This window comes from Ursus americanus, chromosome 15 (assembly GCF_024610735.1).
Source record: "Ursus americanus isolate L20-20 chromosome 15, mUrsAme1.1.p, whole genome shotgun sequence".
NCBI lineage: Eukaryota > Metazoa > Chordata > Mammalia > Carnivora > Ursidae > Ursus > Ursus americanus.
The window spans coordinates 5,125,967-5,142,361 of record NC_142141.1 but is presented as its reverse complement, the minus strand read 5'-3'; the positions used below and the strand labels follow the sequence as shown (position 1 = coordinate 5,142,361).

The 16,395-nt window shown below is 51.6% G+C and overlaps 1 long non-coding RNA gene across 1 annotated transcript; it reads right to left on the bottom strand.

The window, feature by feature from the left end:
• Positions 1–2,452: 2,452 nt before the first annotated feature.
• On the bottom strand, positions 2,453–13,804 carry LOC148108838 (uncharacterized). Its single transcript, XR_015726809.1, has 3 exons — positions 13,180–13,804; positions 7,108–7,356; positions 2,453–3,069 (listed from the first exon to the last, which is right to left on the bottom strand). It is a non-coding gene; the product is annotated as an uncharacterized LOC148108838 (long non-coding RNA).
• Between the last annotated feature and the right edge of the window lie 2,591 nt (positions 13,805–16,395).

The window sequence follows — 16,395 nt, the reverse complement described above, 5'->3', positions numbered from 1 at the left end:
CATTAAGGTTACCTTTGGCAACAAGTAACAGGAAACCCACCAACAATGGCTTGAGCTACAGAGAATTTAATTATCTCGTGGACAAAGAGTCTGGAGAAGGCAGTTCCACGTTTGGCTCAGTAGCCCCACCATGGCCTCGAAGATCAAGGGCCTCTCTTTCTTTACACTCCACCATCTTTAGCATGTTGGCATGTGGGCCTTCCATGTGACCTCTAGGTCACTAGATGGCTGCTGCTGCTCCGGGCTGCACATCCTCCCAGAGCAGGATGCCAAAGGGGGCATTGCCCGCTGTGCTCATTTTTTGGTCAGCAACCTCAGAAAATCTTGGCAGACTTCTTACGTCTCATTGACCAGAGTTGGGTCACATGACTGTTGCTGGACTCTCACTGGCAAAGAGGAACAGGATGGCCAAGATTGGCTTAGACATAGCAGAATTTATCTGCTGGGCCTGGGAGAGGGAGTGGCTTTACTTGGCAAGATGTCTGAACAATGGCCATTTTTGTTATCCAGGAGGAAGGGGCAGGCAGGTGGGGGTGACATAGAGGAATGTTTGCTGGGTAGGAGGCCAGCATGTCTCCCTCAGTTGTGTGGGGCTGGGTCTAGCCTGGCTTGGTGGGGGTCCTGGTTAGGGCAGGGGAGGGGCTGCCACAGCAGGTGTGTACCTGTGATACAGTGGGCCCCCCAATGAGTGAGGGCCTGGGTAGCCCCTAACTCAGCTGCCAGCAGGATAGCACAGGTGGGGGCCCGTGTGGTGGCCTTTGCCTTGCAGTGGATTCAATAAATCTATATATACATACATATTTTGACATGAGGCCACAGCCCCTTTAATGGGAGAGACAGCAGGTCTGGAACTTGGCATTTCAGACTCTGTTCATCCTTCTTTGGGCTTTGCCACTTGCTTTCCTGATCACTCTATAGCTTTGTCTCAATGTCAGGGGCAAAGCTTGGGTGGAGGCAGCCAAGGTGAAAGAGATACAGTTGGTGGAGAGCACCCAGCGGGGACCGATGCATCCCAGGGGGGTGGCATAAGGCTGCCCAGGCTGCTCACTGCACAACCTAAGGGGCTGCTACTGGCAGAGGTCATAGCATTTAAGGGCCCCCTGGAGCTGTGCGGGCACCATCTGTAACACCTGATGAAGCCATCCATGCCATCTGCAGCGTGCGGACACAGGCGAGGATTCGGGATGGTTGGAGACACTTGGTGGATTGTAATCTCCATCTCTCCTCTTTGTTCCATCCATCCTCTTGCCCTTCCCTGCCTCTCAGCCACCTTTCCCTGCACCTCTGTCTTCCTGCTGTTTTCTTCCACTCCCTGGAGCCACTACTCCCTTCTCTGGTCACCTTTGCCCACAAGGGAAGGCTCTGCTGTTGGAACCCGGAGTCCAGGCCTACTGGTGTGAAGATAGGGACCATTTCCAGTCCTTCCTGGATTTTCTCCATCTGTCTGTGCGCTAACACCTCTGCGCAGCCTCCCTCTCACCTTCTGTTCCTCTCAGTCTCCATGCCGGGGGTCCAGCTCTGTTCGAACACCAGTGAGTCCGGGGATGGGTGGTGCTCGGGCCCCGTGCTGCCGAGGTGGCCTGAGGTCCTTCCCCTTGCCTGCTAGACTGCTCTCTTCATCTCAGGTCAAGGGCTGTCCTCTCGATTTCTCCAGCTGGCCCACCAATGGGCCCCACTATTCTTGGGCAAATGGGGGGATGCAGGTGGAGGAGCTTGGTGAAGGATCTGCACAAATTCCTCTCCAGGGCTTGATGAGGCTTCTGTGCTTACGGCCGCAGACCCGTCATGTCATCTTTATAGAGGAGGAATGACGCCCTGCTGCCACATGGCCCCTGGACCACCTTGGCTCTTTTGTTGTCTACAAGACCCCTCGGAAAATGTGGTGAGGGATCTGTGTCAGATAACAGCACCGGTGGCACTGCCGTCAGCGCCAGCCAGCCCTGGGGACCCGAGTGGAGCCTGGCGGGAGCTCCCCGGGCGCGCGCCCCTTTGATCGGATGCCGGCGTTTGCGCATCAGTCTGTTTGAACCGCCGTCTGGTGTTAGCTTTTCCTGTTTCTTTGACTTTTAACGTCCACTTGTGTATTGCTGATCAACAGAAGGCAGATATTTGGGCCGTGTTGCAAAGAAGGTGCCCAGGAGACAAGGAAGGGGAAAGATGGGAATGATCAACGAGTGATAAAGGAACGTCAAAGGAACAATAAAACTCTTAAGTGGTAAGCGGCCTCTTGAATTTGGATTTTGAAATACTTTGCTGGACACCTCTTTTCACCCATGAGCCTGATGATGATGATGATGATGATAAACAATGACAACAACGACAGTAACAGCAGGGACCATCACCGAGTGATTTTTATGTGCTGGCCGCTGAGCTCATGTAATTGAACACAGCAGCTTTTCTTTTTTTAAAGATTTTATTTATTTATTTTGACAGAGAGAGACAGCCAGCGAGAGAGAGAACACAAGCAGGGGGAGTGGGAGAGGAAGAAGCAGGCTCCCAGGGGAGGAGCCCGATGTGGGGCTCGATCCCAGAACGCCAGGATCACGCCCTGAGCCGAAGGCAGACGCTTAACGAATGGCCACCCAGGCGCCCCCACGGCAGCTATTGTGATCACCATTTTATAGATGGCAAAACTGAGGCCCAGAAAGGGAAAATGGCTCGCTCAAAGTCACACAGCTAATCGAGACTTGGAGGCAGTATTTGAACTCAGGCAAGATGGCTCTAAGACGCAGGTCCTGAACTCAGCCGCATGGCCGCCTCCCCGCGAGCTGTACTGAGGAATTCTGAATCACAGAAGGCCAGAGATGCCAGAGGTCTGCTGCCAGGGGTGGACCTGAGGAGGAAGAGTAGAAGTCTTTGCCCCCCGGGCTCCCGGGTGGGCTGTTCTTGCTCTGGGGGGACCCTGTGGTTGGTGGGTGGAGCGGTGGGGGAGCCCCGAAGCTTCTCTCTGCTCACGGCTCTCGCTGCCATCTCTGCCGGATCCTAGCCCCCCAAGGCCCCGCCACTGCTCGGAGGGCACCGGTGGTCACTCCAACTTTCCAAACTAGGAGATGAGACCCGCCCAAAGCCCTGCAAGCCAGAAACGACAGGAAGCTGGAGTCATCTGTCATGGCTGGTCTGCAGACCCTCTGTGCGAGCACACCTCCCTGCTCTGCCGCTCTGCTTGTGTTCGGGCCGGGCTGGAGGGGGTTCTCGGTGAAAAGAATCGCTTGAAGAGGAAAGACAAGGCAAGGAAGGGCCTCCCAGAATTGGTGGCCTGCTCTTTCTTCCTTGTGACTGCCCCTCACTGGATTCCCACCCACAACTGGGCCATGATTACTGTCATCGTGTGGCCCTTTCCAGGAACAGTGGGTGGAGTTATCCTGATGTTTTTCTGAATTCAAAGAATCTCTCCAATCTCCTAGAACTCAGGGTTGGCCTTGACTTGGCCTGTGAGCTCCCCGGCTGTGTTTCTCTGGCCTTTACTGAGGATCAGATTCTGAAGGTCGCTTCTCTATCTCTTCCCTCTGCTTCCCTTTCCTGTTCCCACCTTCTTCACCTGGCAGCCCCCATCCGTTCCCGTCTTGATGCTTCCACACCAGGGATGTGTGCTCGGGGGCTCTGCATTTGGCTTCCCCGGTGGTCCTTTTCCTGGCCCTGTGGTTCTTGATAGCTCAAGATGCCTCGGGTGGAAACTCGTGCTCCAGCCCCAGCCCCTAGGAATCCCATCCCAGCCTCAGCCCCTCGGGGGCACCTGGCAGGCCCCATCCCTGCCTCCCAGCCTCAGCTGCAAGATGGGGCACATTGAAGTGAATGGAGGGATGGGTGTCATGAGGCCCTATAGCCCGGCCCCTTTCCATCTCTCTACTGCAGCCCTTCCCGGGGCACTGCGTAGTGCTGAGGGGTAGCTAGCCTCTGGCAGCCTTAAGGTAGAAACAGGGTAAAGGGAAACTAAAGGAAGAAACAAATGGGAGATAGAAAAAGGAATAGCAGCACTAATGCAGCGTGCTCCGTGCTAGCTACTGTACAAAGGTCATCTCGCTCTGTCTCCATAGCAGCCCCTGCAGCGGGCACTGTCAACCCCATTCACAGGTGAGGAAACAGAGGTTCACAGTGGGACATTCACAGCGGGACACTGACTCCTTCAAGGCCCCACAGCTGGGCAATGGCAAAGCTGGCAATCCTGGCTCTATCTTCATCCCAATGAATCCCTTTTAAATCTCCAGTCCAACCCTTTCTCTCAGAGTTCCGGACTCATATCAGACACTTCCTATGTGGTTCTGTTCTGAGCAGTGTATTTCTTCTCCCTGGCCACAGTGACTGTGGAAAAAACAAAAAAACAAAAAAACAAAAAATGGGCCAGTGAGAACCCTTGGGAAGGAGAAACTCTTTTTTCCTCTGTGAATGCCAGTAGGAAGGAGGCTGTAAGCCTGCAGCATCCAAGGGGTGCCACATGGAACCTAGAATGAAGCTGGCACGGAGAGAATCAGGCCTGAGAGATGGAGAGGAGGTGGCTGAGTCCTCATGGCACCGTCTGAGCCTGGATCCAACTATGCCTGAAGCTGGAACCCTGACCTTTTTAGCCAGTATATTCCGTTTGCTGGCTTAAACCAGTTTGAATTGGGCTGCTGCCACTGGCAACCAAAATTGTCTAATACAATTGCCAGAACTTGCCCTAATTCCCATTTTAGTGATTTTGTTAGGTCTGTCCTTTTGAAGCACCTTGTATACAAAGGCCTTATAGTTAGTCTTGCTCCAAAGTGGGGTCTGGCCTTGCTAAGTAGTTGTATGCTCCCAAGCCTGGCGCATAAAACGTGCTTTATCCAGACTTTTTTTCTTTTAATTTTCTCTCTTTCTAATTATTGTTACTTTTCTAAGGAATAACTTTTGAGTTCTAGACTACCAGCCAGGAACCACCTCCCTCTTGCCTGTTCTGACCTAGCCATATATTTAGTTCTTTTCATCCTTCTCCTTAAACTTTGTGGCCTCTCCATCTCCCTGTTGTTGCTGTCTTTATAAATATATGTAATGCTCTGAGCGGCAGGTCGTGAATCCTCAGAAGTGTTCCCAGACACAATGTAGGAGCCTAGGCCCTAGAGTTTTGGGGCACTGTGGGCTGCCCTGCTCTGGCCCTTCTGCCAGCCTCTGGTCTCCTCTTAGAAATGCTTAGGGAGCCATAAGCCTACAGCTGGTGGCTGCGTCCTCCAGATTTCTGCTTTATCCAGTGCCCCGCGTAGACCCAGAACTGAAGATGCAAGCTGGGCCAGACTGCGGTTCTCTCTCCTAAGGTGGGGTTGGGAGTCTAGAAAGTTCTAGAAAGTCCCACCCAGCAGAACCTGGATGGAGAACTGTATCAAAGCCTGGCTCACTTTCTTGAAATGATCTTTTTCAGCCCCATTTTACCAATGGGAAAACTGAGGCAGAAACCAAAAAATGACCTGCTCGGAGTCCTGACTGAGAGTCTGACCTTTGGACTCGGAATCCCACGCTGAGCTTTTCTGCACACGTAATTCCCCCTGCTGCTTTATTTGGTCTCTTCCCTTCAGAGCGAGGAGGGGGGGAACACAGCTGTTGGAGCTTTGGGGGAGGATGTAATGCTTATTAAGACCCCCGCTCCCCAGGCAGTGGTTCAGCGGGTGAACTCCTGACCCCTGGGCTGCTGCAGGAAGTGTGACATACTGGCTCCGGCTGGATTCTGAGGTCTGTGGGGAGAGGCAGACAAGCCGGATTGAATTCTTTCGTCCAGGAGGTTAAAAATGTGTAAGGGAATGGCAGAGCGAGAACTGCTGATGCCCTCCTCTGGGCTCCCGGAGGCATGCGCTCTGCTGGAAGGACATGTGAGCATCCGTGTGCCTGCTGCTGGCAGGGCCCTGGTGGGGTCTGGTGGCCGCAGAGGATGCAGGTGTGGGCTCCGGGCCTCCGGGGCCGCTGTTGGACACCTGCAGGCCTCCCTGCTGGTGGCGGGGAGACTCCACAGCTGGCAGTCTTGGCCAGAGCAGGTGGCGGGCTGCAAGGGGGGGAGGGGAGTGGGGCAGATCTGTCCCGGCTCTGGGAGCCCCAAGCTCTCTTCAGGAACTTCGGCTTTCACTTGGGACTCTCCTGCGGGGAGGCAGGGAGCTGGGTACCTTCCTACGACTGCCTTGTGGGAGGGGGTCATTAGATGGGATGTTGGACTCCAGATGCAGGAACCATTAGTGTGAAGTCCACCCAGCCTCCCATCACTCCGCTACTTGTGCCTGTAGGGTTCTGCTGAGCTTTGCTGCCTAGTGTCCATTCCCCTTTCTCTTGGCAGCGGCATCTTGACTTCCTTTAGGGAAATCTCCTACCGCATGATTAGGGTGGGGTTGGCCTTCCTCCATGATTCCCGGGGTGAGCCCGTGACTCAGCATAGCCAATCAGAGCGCCACACCTTGCTGGCTGCAGGGGTGAGTCTGTGTCCCCAGGTAAACTAAGGACACATGTCTTAGTGAGGGTACTCCAGGCGAAGCCGAAGCAGTGGCAAATCCACCCCTGTAATTTCTTTACAACCACAGTATTTTTTTTTTTAATCCCCTCTCAACTACCTGCTCTCTTCCTACGGGGGTGACAAAACTGTAAGGTCTAAGTCTAGGAAGCCACCTTTGAGGGCGCCTGCCTTGGAATGAAGCCAACACAGAGGAGAGCAGAATGGAGAGAGGCAGTTTCCTGATAACCTGTCATTCGAGCACCTGGATCTAGCCGTGCCTGCGTCCCATCGCCTGCGCAATACAGTGGCCCTATTCTTTTCTCTTTCATCCCTTCTCTCCGCTCCCTCCCTCCCTCCCTCCCTCCCTGCTTTCCTTCCTTTTTATTTTCTTGTTGGGCTTAAGCTACTTTGAACTAGATCGCTGTTGCTCGAACCAAAATTACTCTACTATGTAAGTCCAAATTCTTTTTCTCCTACAGGCTGTTTCAAAACTCCCCTTCTCTAAGATCAATGGCTCCTCTTTCTGATTCACTTGTATTTTCAATACTTCCTCAGAATTTACAACTTTTCTTTGCATGGCATCATTTCGTGCTTATTTATATATTCTCATTTTCTCATACAGTTCTTTTTAAAATTCCATGACTAGATTATTTTCAAGCCACGTCAAAAACAAAGATACTTACCGGGCTCTTCTGAGTAAATGGCATTGTGCTGGGTGGTGGGGTGGAGTGAGGGTAAGTCACTTGAAAACAACAATAGAACATTTGAATTGGGTCAGAGATAAAACTCATGCATTAGGAAGGCCCATTCAAGCCGGAGGAGTCCAGGAAGGGGTGATGCGGGAGCAGGGGCTTTGTTCTGGCTGCTGTCATGGTCTCAGGGCTGGTTCGGAGGTCCCTTGCTTAGCCTCTGATGATTTGGAGAAGGGGGACCTGTAAGCAGAGGGAAGGAGGTGGGGAACCAGGCAGCCTGAATTGCCTCCCAGGCTCCCAGTCCTGTAGCCTGTGAACCTTGGAAGCTGCCTCAGCGGCAGCCCCAGATATCGATCCCATGACCTGTCAGGGAGTGTGAAAATTCTCTAAGGTCTCTCTGGCTGAGTCAGCATTATATCACCTTGCTCTGACCTGGAGCTCAGCAGGCCTGTTTCCTGATGACCAAGTCTCGACTGACTTCTCCCTGGATCTCTTGCCCCATAGGGGATTCTTCCTGGGCGTGGGGTCCTGCCTTGACCTGGGTCTCTGCAGGTGTTGAGCCCTGGCCTGGGTCCCTCCTGCGGGCTTCTACATACTCCGCCTTGCCAACTGCTTATTTCTGTCTACCAGGTTCTCCCTGACCCACCTGCCACTTTCCTGTCGGGCCGTCTGGGCTCTGGGCTTTGGGTGGTCCGCAGGGGCCCATTGCATCCAGACAGATCTGGCCAAGATGGGTTCGGGGGGGGTGGGCAGTAAGCTCTTTCTGCGCTCTGCCAAATTGCCTCCGTCTCCCTGAGAACCATCTGCTTCTCCCCCGGACCTGGGGTTCAGGGAGAGGAAATGACTGTCCCAAAGTCACTCGTGGGGTCTGCAGTTTTACCTAGAAATGTTGGTGAAACATGTTGAGATCCTCGGATGGGAGGCAGCGGATAACTATCCTTAAAGCAGCAGAGAATGACTTTTCCTTCTGGTTTTGGAGAGATTGGAAGGGAAAGGCTTAGAATTCTATACGCTCAGGCTCGTAGCCCAGGCTTGACAAAAGCCCTTTTCAGGATTGAAATAACTCGGCAGCTCCCAGCTCGGCAGCGCGTTTCTGGTACAGCAGCATTTTCTCTTTGTCTGCAGACTGCTGCGCTGGTGTTTGCAGAGGGGTTCCTGCCGGCTGACTGTGTACTCTCGCAGCCCTGCAGAAAGCAGCTTCCTAGGAAACAGGGCCTCTCATCCCACCGGGCCCCCCTGTTGTTTATCTTGTCTTCAGATGAGTCACTGCTTCTTGTGACTTATTGACAGGCCTGATGTGGCCCTGCAGAGAATCCAAAAGCTGCGGGTGGCCGCCAGGCCCCTTGGAGGAGCGCCTGTCTCGTGGAGGAGAGAAACCGGGACTCGGTCTCGGGGATTCCTGAGGTCAAGTCTCGGCAACTGCTGTGGTGACCTGGGGAAGTTGCTTAACTTCTGGGCGTCTCTTTCTTTATCTGTAAAGGAGGAATAACAATTTCCATCTTTCCAGGGCACCGTGCAACTCTCTCTTTTTCGAACACCAGTCTAAATGTGGAAGTTGAGGAAAGATTTCGGAGCTTGGGGCTCCTGGCAAGGTTGTTGTCAAGCAGTTGCTCGGTCGGGCGGTAGGTTATTACTTCGTGCGTGCCACCCAATGCCTTCTCTCCATCAGGCCAGCTTCTCGGGGATCCTTCTGCGGGCCTGCTTCCGGGCGCCGGGCCCTGGCCGGAGGCTCGAGATGCCATGCCTACTCTCACGAGGTGTTTTCAGCCACCTGCCCGGGTGTGTCCTCAGGACCAATGAGCCTGCCATGCTGGGCCACCAAGCAAAACCACTCTTTACGGGACTGGTGGCTGCTTGTGCTATTTCTTTCCTTTTAGATTTTAACTTTTAGCTAAGTAGTACCTATATATAGTTAAAAATTTTAAACACAAGTTCTATTGGCAGAGACTCCTTTTTCCATCGCTGGCACATGGCTTTCCAGAATAGAGATGATTTTTTTCCAGCCTCCCTTACAATGAGGAGTGACCATGGGACTTAGTTCTGGCCAGTGAGATTTACACAGAAGTGTTGTGTGGTCACGTCAGGGGAACATCCTGAAAAGACAACGGGGATGCACCCTTTTTCCATCCTGCTGGCAGGAATATGGATTTGATGGCTGGAGCTGGAGCAGTCGCGTTGAACTCTAAGGTGATCTTGAAACCAGAGGCCGCGTGTGTGGAATAGTAACAAGAAAAGGGGGCCAGAGTCTTTGAGAACTTTGTGGAGCTGCCCTGAGTTACTTATCTTCAGACTTTTACCTGGCACAGAAATGCATTTCTGGTTTAATGAAGGGATTTTGTTTTGTGTTTCTGTTTCCTTCTGCCAAACCCAATTCTAGCAGATCCAAATTACCTGCCCCACCCCTCCCCACCAACGACCGCTTGCTGTCCTTTAGCTCTTTCTTCCAGTATTTTCCTCCAGATGTCTGGATAACCTGCCTCGCTGCTATGTCTTTATTTGATTTTAGACATTATCTCTGACTCCCTACTATGAAATATTAGAATTTAGCTCTCTTTGCTCATCCCCTAACCCTCAGCTACCCTCCCATACACACTGCCCTCCTGCCTATCCAGCCAGTATGGCTTCTGGTTGAATCCATGGGTCGTGTATCTATCCATTATCACCACCAGGTAATTGCTGTTTATAGCTGAGCTCAGTCTATACTACAGGGAGTGTGCCACGATTACATTTTCTTTTTAAATATAACTTTTTACTTTTCATGGAATTAATGATGCCTCTTTTTGATTTGTTTAGTTTCCTTTCAAGACTTTATTGAGGAATAAATCGCATGTAGTAAAACGTAAGTACCTCAAGTGTCCGGCTTAACGACTCTCACCCACAATACATCAGACCTATGGCATCCCAGAAGGTTCCCTCGTGCCCCTGTCAGTGAGCACCTGCCTGTCCCTGCCTCCTCCCCGCAAGAGATAACCACTATTTTGAATTTCAACTCCATAGACTTGTTTTTCCTGTTTTTAACCTTCTATCACTAGACTCATCCCGCATGTATTCTTTTCTGACTGGCTTCTTACCCTTCTCATGCTTTAAAGATTCATCTGTGTGACTGTGTGTCTCAGTCATTTGTTCCTTTTTAATGCTGAGTGGAAGTCCTCGGATGGAAATACCACACTTTGTTTATCTGTGGACATTTGGCTGGTTCCAGTTCTTGGCAGTTACACATAAAGCTACTCTGAATATTCTTGTACTAGCATTTTTCTGGCTCTGTGTACTCATTTCTGTAGACATGTTCCTAGGCGTGGGGTTGCAGCCATAGGATGGATAGATATTTACCTGTAGGAGCTTTCCAGAGTGGTCATAAGGCACCGTTTGTGCCCCCAGGTGCAGCATATAAAAGGGCCGGTTGCTTCACCGCTTTCTCAGCACTTGGGATTGTCTGTCGTTCTTAATTTGTCAATTCTTCTGGGTGGACAGTGATTCTCCTTGTGGCCTTAATTTGCATTTTCCCAATGACTAATGTTGTTGGTGTCTTTTTCATGTGCTTATTAGCTATTTGGACGTCTTCTTTTGTCAAATGCCTGTTCACGCCTTTTGCTCATTTTTGGTTTGCTTCGTTTCTTGTAACTAATTTAACCATCACTAACTCACCCCTAAGTCCCCTGACAGTACCATGAAGTGGTCACCTGCAGTCCCCTCTGTCCCCTGCTCTGCTTCCCCTGGACCCTTCTTACGGTCATCCTGGGAAGTCCCTTCCCTTTCTCCTGTGCTAGATCTCTGCTTCCTGGATCTGATTATGTCTTTGTTCTCACTTTACTCCCTCATTCTGGTGGAGCACAGCCTCCAGGAACTTCCTGTGGAAGGATATTTGAGAAGGAAATTTTTGGAGACTTTGCATGTTTTATAAAATATCTGGATTGTACTCCCACTTAATTGATGATCGGACTGGGTGTAGAATTACTTCCCTCAGCATGCTGAAGCCTTGCTCCTTTGTCTTCTGGCTTCTAAAACTTCAAGAAGTTTTGAGAAGTCCAGGGCCATGCTGATTCTTGATTCTTTTTATGTAACTCCTCCCCCTGCTTCTTAGAAGCTTCTGGGATTTTTCTCCTTTATTCCTAGGAGTTTAGAAATGTCACAAAAATGCATCTTGTGGGGTAGTTTTTCATTCACTGTCTTGGGTCCTCCTTAGGCCTTTTCAGTCTGACAAGGCCTGTCCTTCAGTTCTATACTGTTTCTTTTCTCCCTACTATTTCCTCTCTTCCCTTATTCTAGAATTCCTGCTGTTTGGATGTTAAGTCTCCGAGACTGATCTCCTTTCTTATATTTTTCTTCCATAATTCAACTCTTCCTGAGGGATTTTTCCAAATCGATCTCTCAGTTGTTTTATTGTTTTTCTTGCTTGTATTTTAATTTCCTGGCACTCTGTTTAGGTTTTCTGAATGTGCCTCTTTATATCCCCATAAGAAATGGAATAACCGTGAATGGCTTGGATGCATCCATGAGTGTAGGCAGGTGGTCTACGGGGGCCAGGCTCATCAAGTATGTTAGTGCAACAGGTAGGGTGTAAGACAATAGGGAGTGGTAAGGACTGTGGTAAACTGAAAAGAAGACTTGGGATTGGTGGATGTTTTTATTCTTGAAGAGAAGCTGGAAATCTGGATTTTTATGGCTTGTACGTGCTGGCCACTAATTTGGCTTTTAAAAAAATCAACATGTGAGTCAAACCAAATACATGTGCAGGCAATATTTGACCTGTGAGCCACAATTTTGTGAACCTCTAGTGTGGGTCTTCTAGCTTGAAAATTAATCTTATATTCATTCTCTTATTCGTTTCTCACAATAACCCGTGGAGCCTCTTGCCCAAGGGCTGGGCTTGGGTAGGACCATGCTCAAGGACTGAGTATAGTGCCCTACTCAAAGCTGTTTTAAAAAGTGTGGGCCATGAAGTCGCGGCAGGAGCACGCTGCCCAGCTCTCCCTGCTGTACAGTGTGGGCAGCTCAGCCTCCACCTCCCTCTCCTTTGGGGCCCATCACAGCGTCCAGGCTAAGCCACCCTCCCCCCAGGCTGCTCTCAGCAATGACTGACACACGGGGATCGGGAACTGAGCTGGACATTCCTGCTCAACACAGCCCCCCTCTAGCGGCACGCCTCGTGCTGCGGTTCCCATACCCTGACTGTCACTTTCTCAGAGCGTCACTGCAGTCTCACCCAGCCCTCCTTCCTCCTCCCCCTTTGCAGGTGTCAGGCCTGCACTGTGGTCTGAGGCTCTGCCTGCCGGCTCCAGCTCCAGCCTTTTCCCGACAAATCTCTGGCACATTCAATTCCGTCTCTGCTTCCCCTACATGACACAGCTTCTGAGGCCACAGGCCCTGGAAACATATGTATGGAGGTTACTTCCGTCTCTGCCTGTGGGTGTCTTTGTAGAAACCCAGAGGCTGGTAGAAGACTCCCAGGACATTCATGCCCAGCAGGGAAGGGCCTTGAGAGGGCAGCTGGCCCATTTCCTCTGCAGAGCCACAGCCACTAGGAGGCCAGAGGGCCTCCCACCCCCAGTCCCCAAGTCCCCTTCCCATGCCGGTAGTTGTTTGAATGGGTCAGAGGAATGGCTTCTCTTCTTGAAGATTTTGGGATGATGTAGGGTCTCGGGGGAGGGCAGGAATTCTCTGCTGGTTTCCTATTTTCTGTCAGAATGTAGGGGATATAATCAGGGCGTTTTCTTACAAGGGGCAGGGGAGGACTTGCTCCAGGACAGTTGGGGCAGTGGGGTTTGATCCGCTGACCCCTCCCGGGGTCTTCCTCTGTATCCTGCTCCCTGCCAGACTGGCTTCTGCATCCTCCCAGGAAGACACCCGTGGATGGTTTCCCCAGTGACAGGAAGCCCTGCATAAGAGGAGGCTGGCAGAGCCTTAAAACAGTGGCAGGATTGACAGACCCTGTGAGGGGTTACAGTTCTTAGCCCATACTGAGCTGAACTCTTCCTCCCAACCTCCCCTTTTCTGGAAATATGAGTTTCCACGGAGTTCCATGCCTGGGAGGAGGCGGAACCCCCTCGTGAACCCAGCACTTACCAGATGACCCAGGGGAAGGGAGACGCAGAGCTGGGCTTCTCTTCGTTCTCCCATCTCTTTTCATTATCATGCTTGCTCTCCACTGAATATTTCAAGATGAAGCTTTTGCAATCGGGGTCATCTGACCTTGGCTGTCGGAGGGGAGGGAGTGTGTCAGCCTCTGAGGAGGGTGCCTCCTTTCACCCCCCTCCCTTGCGGGGGCCCCCAATGGTTTTGTGGATGTAAGAGAGAGAGGGAGGAGTCCTAGGGCACTCCAGCCCCTGTGAGGTGCCCGACCGAGCCCCAGGTCACCTTTGTCCCCGACTCCTCTGTCACAGAACTCACTCCATTGTCCGAATCAAAAGTGTGGAGAAGCTTCCGACCTGCTGGGTGGCTTTCAGCATCTCTCCTGCAGAGGTGGGCACCAGCCCCTGAGGACCACAGACCTGGCCGGCCCCGAAGACTCTCTTCATTTTCGTGGTGTTATTCTTGGTTTGGAAACCCTAGTGAGCTCTCAAGCTTGTTGCAGCTTCGTCCCACTTCCTCTGAGAAGGCATTTGGACCCCATCCTGCGGCTCCATTTTGTTCCTTTGTGCCTTTCATCGTTTCGCTTTTTAAAAATACATTTCTCTTCATTTCAGCTGAGTCATTTTCCTCCTCCTCCTTCTCTTCTTCTTGACACTCCCGGGAGCCGGAAGGAGCCCTGTCCCAAATCCTTGGCTCCACCAGGCCAGATCTTTTCCAAATGTCAAACTCTCAGGAGCCTTGGCACGGAGCAGAGCGGAGTGGGCCCTGGCCCTGAATCTCTTCTCTCCCTCATCTCTGTCAGCCTCTGCTTTCCTTTCTCATTAAGGAGGTGTATGAACTGGCTTTTCTGTGGGTACCTTGCCTTGAGGTTTGCAGACAGAGCCTGGCAGGAAGGCCTCTGTTCCCTAGCATGGTCCTGCCACTGCCTGGCCAAGCCTGCCGCTCGGAGCTCCCCTTGGAACTCACGGCTGGTGGGAGGTGCGGCTTCGGGGAGCTGGTCAGCAGCCACTGTCGCATCTAGAGAGGGGCCGGGCCTTGCTCAGGGTCCCCACCTGGTTGCTGGTTGGCCTCGGACCCTCATGCCTGGTTCAGGCAGGTTCCCACCCTGTGCGGCTCCCCTGCACCCCAATCCTGGCCATGAAAGTCATCGTAGCTGCCTCGTAGAACCACCAGGACAGGGGCACCTGGGTGACTCAGTTGTTAAGCGTCTGCCTTCGGCTCAGGTCATGATCTCAGGGTCCTGGGATCGGGCTCTCTGCTCAGTGGGGAGCCTGCTTCTCCCTCTCCCACTCCCACTCCCACTGCTTGTGTTCCCTCTCTAGCTGTCTCTCTCTCTGTGTCAAATAAATAAATAAAATCTTTAAAAAAAAAAGAACCACCAGGACAGTGGAAAGGTTGGGTAGCTCTTCTCATCTGTACTCTGGGCTGTAGGGGGGAGCCTTCCAAAATGCGGGAGAAATAATACCCACCGTTTACAGGACAGTTCACGGCCTTCAAAGCATTTCCTATGTATTGTGACTCTTGCAGCTGGGCTATTTTATCCTCACCCACCCCTGTGAGGGAGGCAGGGGAGCTGTTAGTTTCCTTATTTTGTGGCTGAAGAAAGTTTAACTGATTTACCAAAATCTTGGTCCTGATTTATTTTTTCAGCTGTTATTATAAAAGAGAGAGAGAGAGATTTACCTAGTGCAAGACAAGGAAGATCCGCGTTCCTGTCTATATCTCCTGATTCCCAAATTACAGGATCCTCAGGGACGTTCGATTTTGATGCCATGTGGATGCCCCTTACAAGGGCAGAAGGTCATATTTACTTGAGAAGCGAGTTGAAATTTATCTGATTTGACAACTTGGCACTCTTTTAGACATTCACTCATTCATTCATTAATTCATTCACTCTGTGCAATGGCTGGCTGCTGGGCAAACATGAAACTGTGTACAAGTGATGTGGTCTCTTCTCTCACGGCATTCAGGTCCTGTGGTTGTTATGATACCAAGGATGAAATAAAAATCCTAGTTTGGAGTTGAAGAATGTGTGCAGCATTCTCTAAGTTCTCTTAGGGCAGCCCGTCAGTGTCTGTCACCCTGAGGGAGCCATGCTTTGAGGAGTCTTGGGGGACGAGGGGCCACATGGAAAGATAAGAGAGAGAGGCCAGAAGCCACGGAGTCACCATTCTGAAGGGGCCACCAGGGAAGGGGACCCATCAGCCCTGGTGGCCCCAGCGGATGCCATGTGGATAAGAAACCGACCACCTAACTGAGCCCTTTCTAAATTTCTGACCCACAAAATGGGGAGCAAAAGAAAGTTGATGGTTTTAATTTACTCAGTTTCAGAGAGAGCTTATCAACATAGCAGTAAACCCCTGGGGCAGAATTCTAGGGCCGGATCATCTATCCTGTGCAAAGCCATCTTTGGAAGCCTCCGTCCTTTGCTGAGTGTTATTCCGGACTCAGGAGGGCCAGCAGGCGGACGGTCCCCGTCCTCGTTAGCAGCTGGCTCCTCCTGTATGTGGGCACTCCCCTTCACTTGAAGAACCATAAAAAAATCCTGGGAACTATCTAAGGAAAAAGGGAACCAGCTGCTTTTCCTCTGCACCTTGTGAACAATGGCCCTGCCTCTGAGCATTCCTCGGGGGAGCTTTTCTTGTCCCTCCCGGTTTCAGTCCGCCTGGGCAGATGCTACACGGTGGCTGGGAGAGTGCACTCAGGGTCCACGAGGCTTGGGTTCTGTTGAGCAAGTGTTGGGGTTCATCCTGGTGGGGCCCAGTTCATGCATCAGCTTAGGTTGGCTTTGTGGGTTTTTTTTTTTTCCCCGTTCTCTTTGGGGAGTGACTTTGTGTGTGTGTGTTCTTTTTGGGGAGTGAGAAAAGCTGAGCTGCTTATGCAAGCAGCAACGCATGACTCCTAGCCCAAGGCTTCTGTTGCTCTTTTCTTCTCTTCTCCGCCCACAAAAAATAATTTCACATGAAACCTGTTCTCTGGCCAAGGCTTGTCCCCTCCTCAGCAGGGGGCTTTCTCCTTTGTTGACTTTAGAACAAATTCAGATTTCTGTCTCCAGATTTTGGGGCGCGCAGCTCCAGCTTCCTTTGGAAACTTTGCTTAAATACCAGCATACTTGGAAGCCCTTCTGCCTTCTTCCTCCCACAGTCTAATAATTCCTGTGCTGATGGATTGGAGCGGCCCGAGGCTTGCGGGGAGCCAGCTGCCATGTTG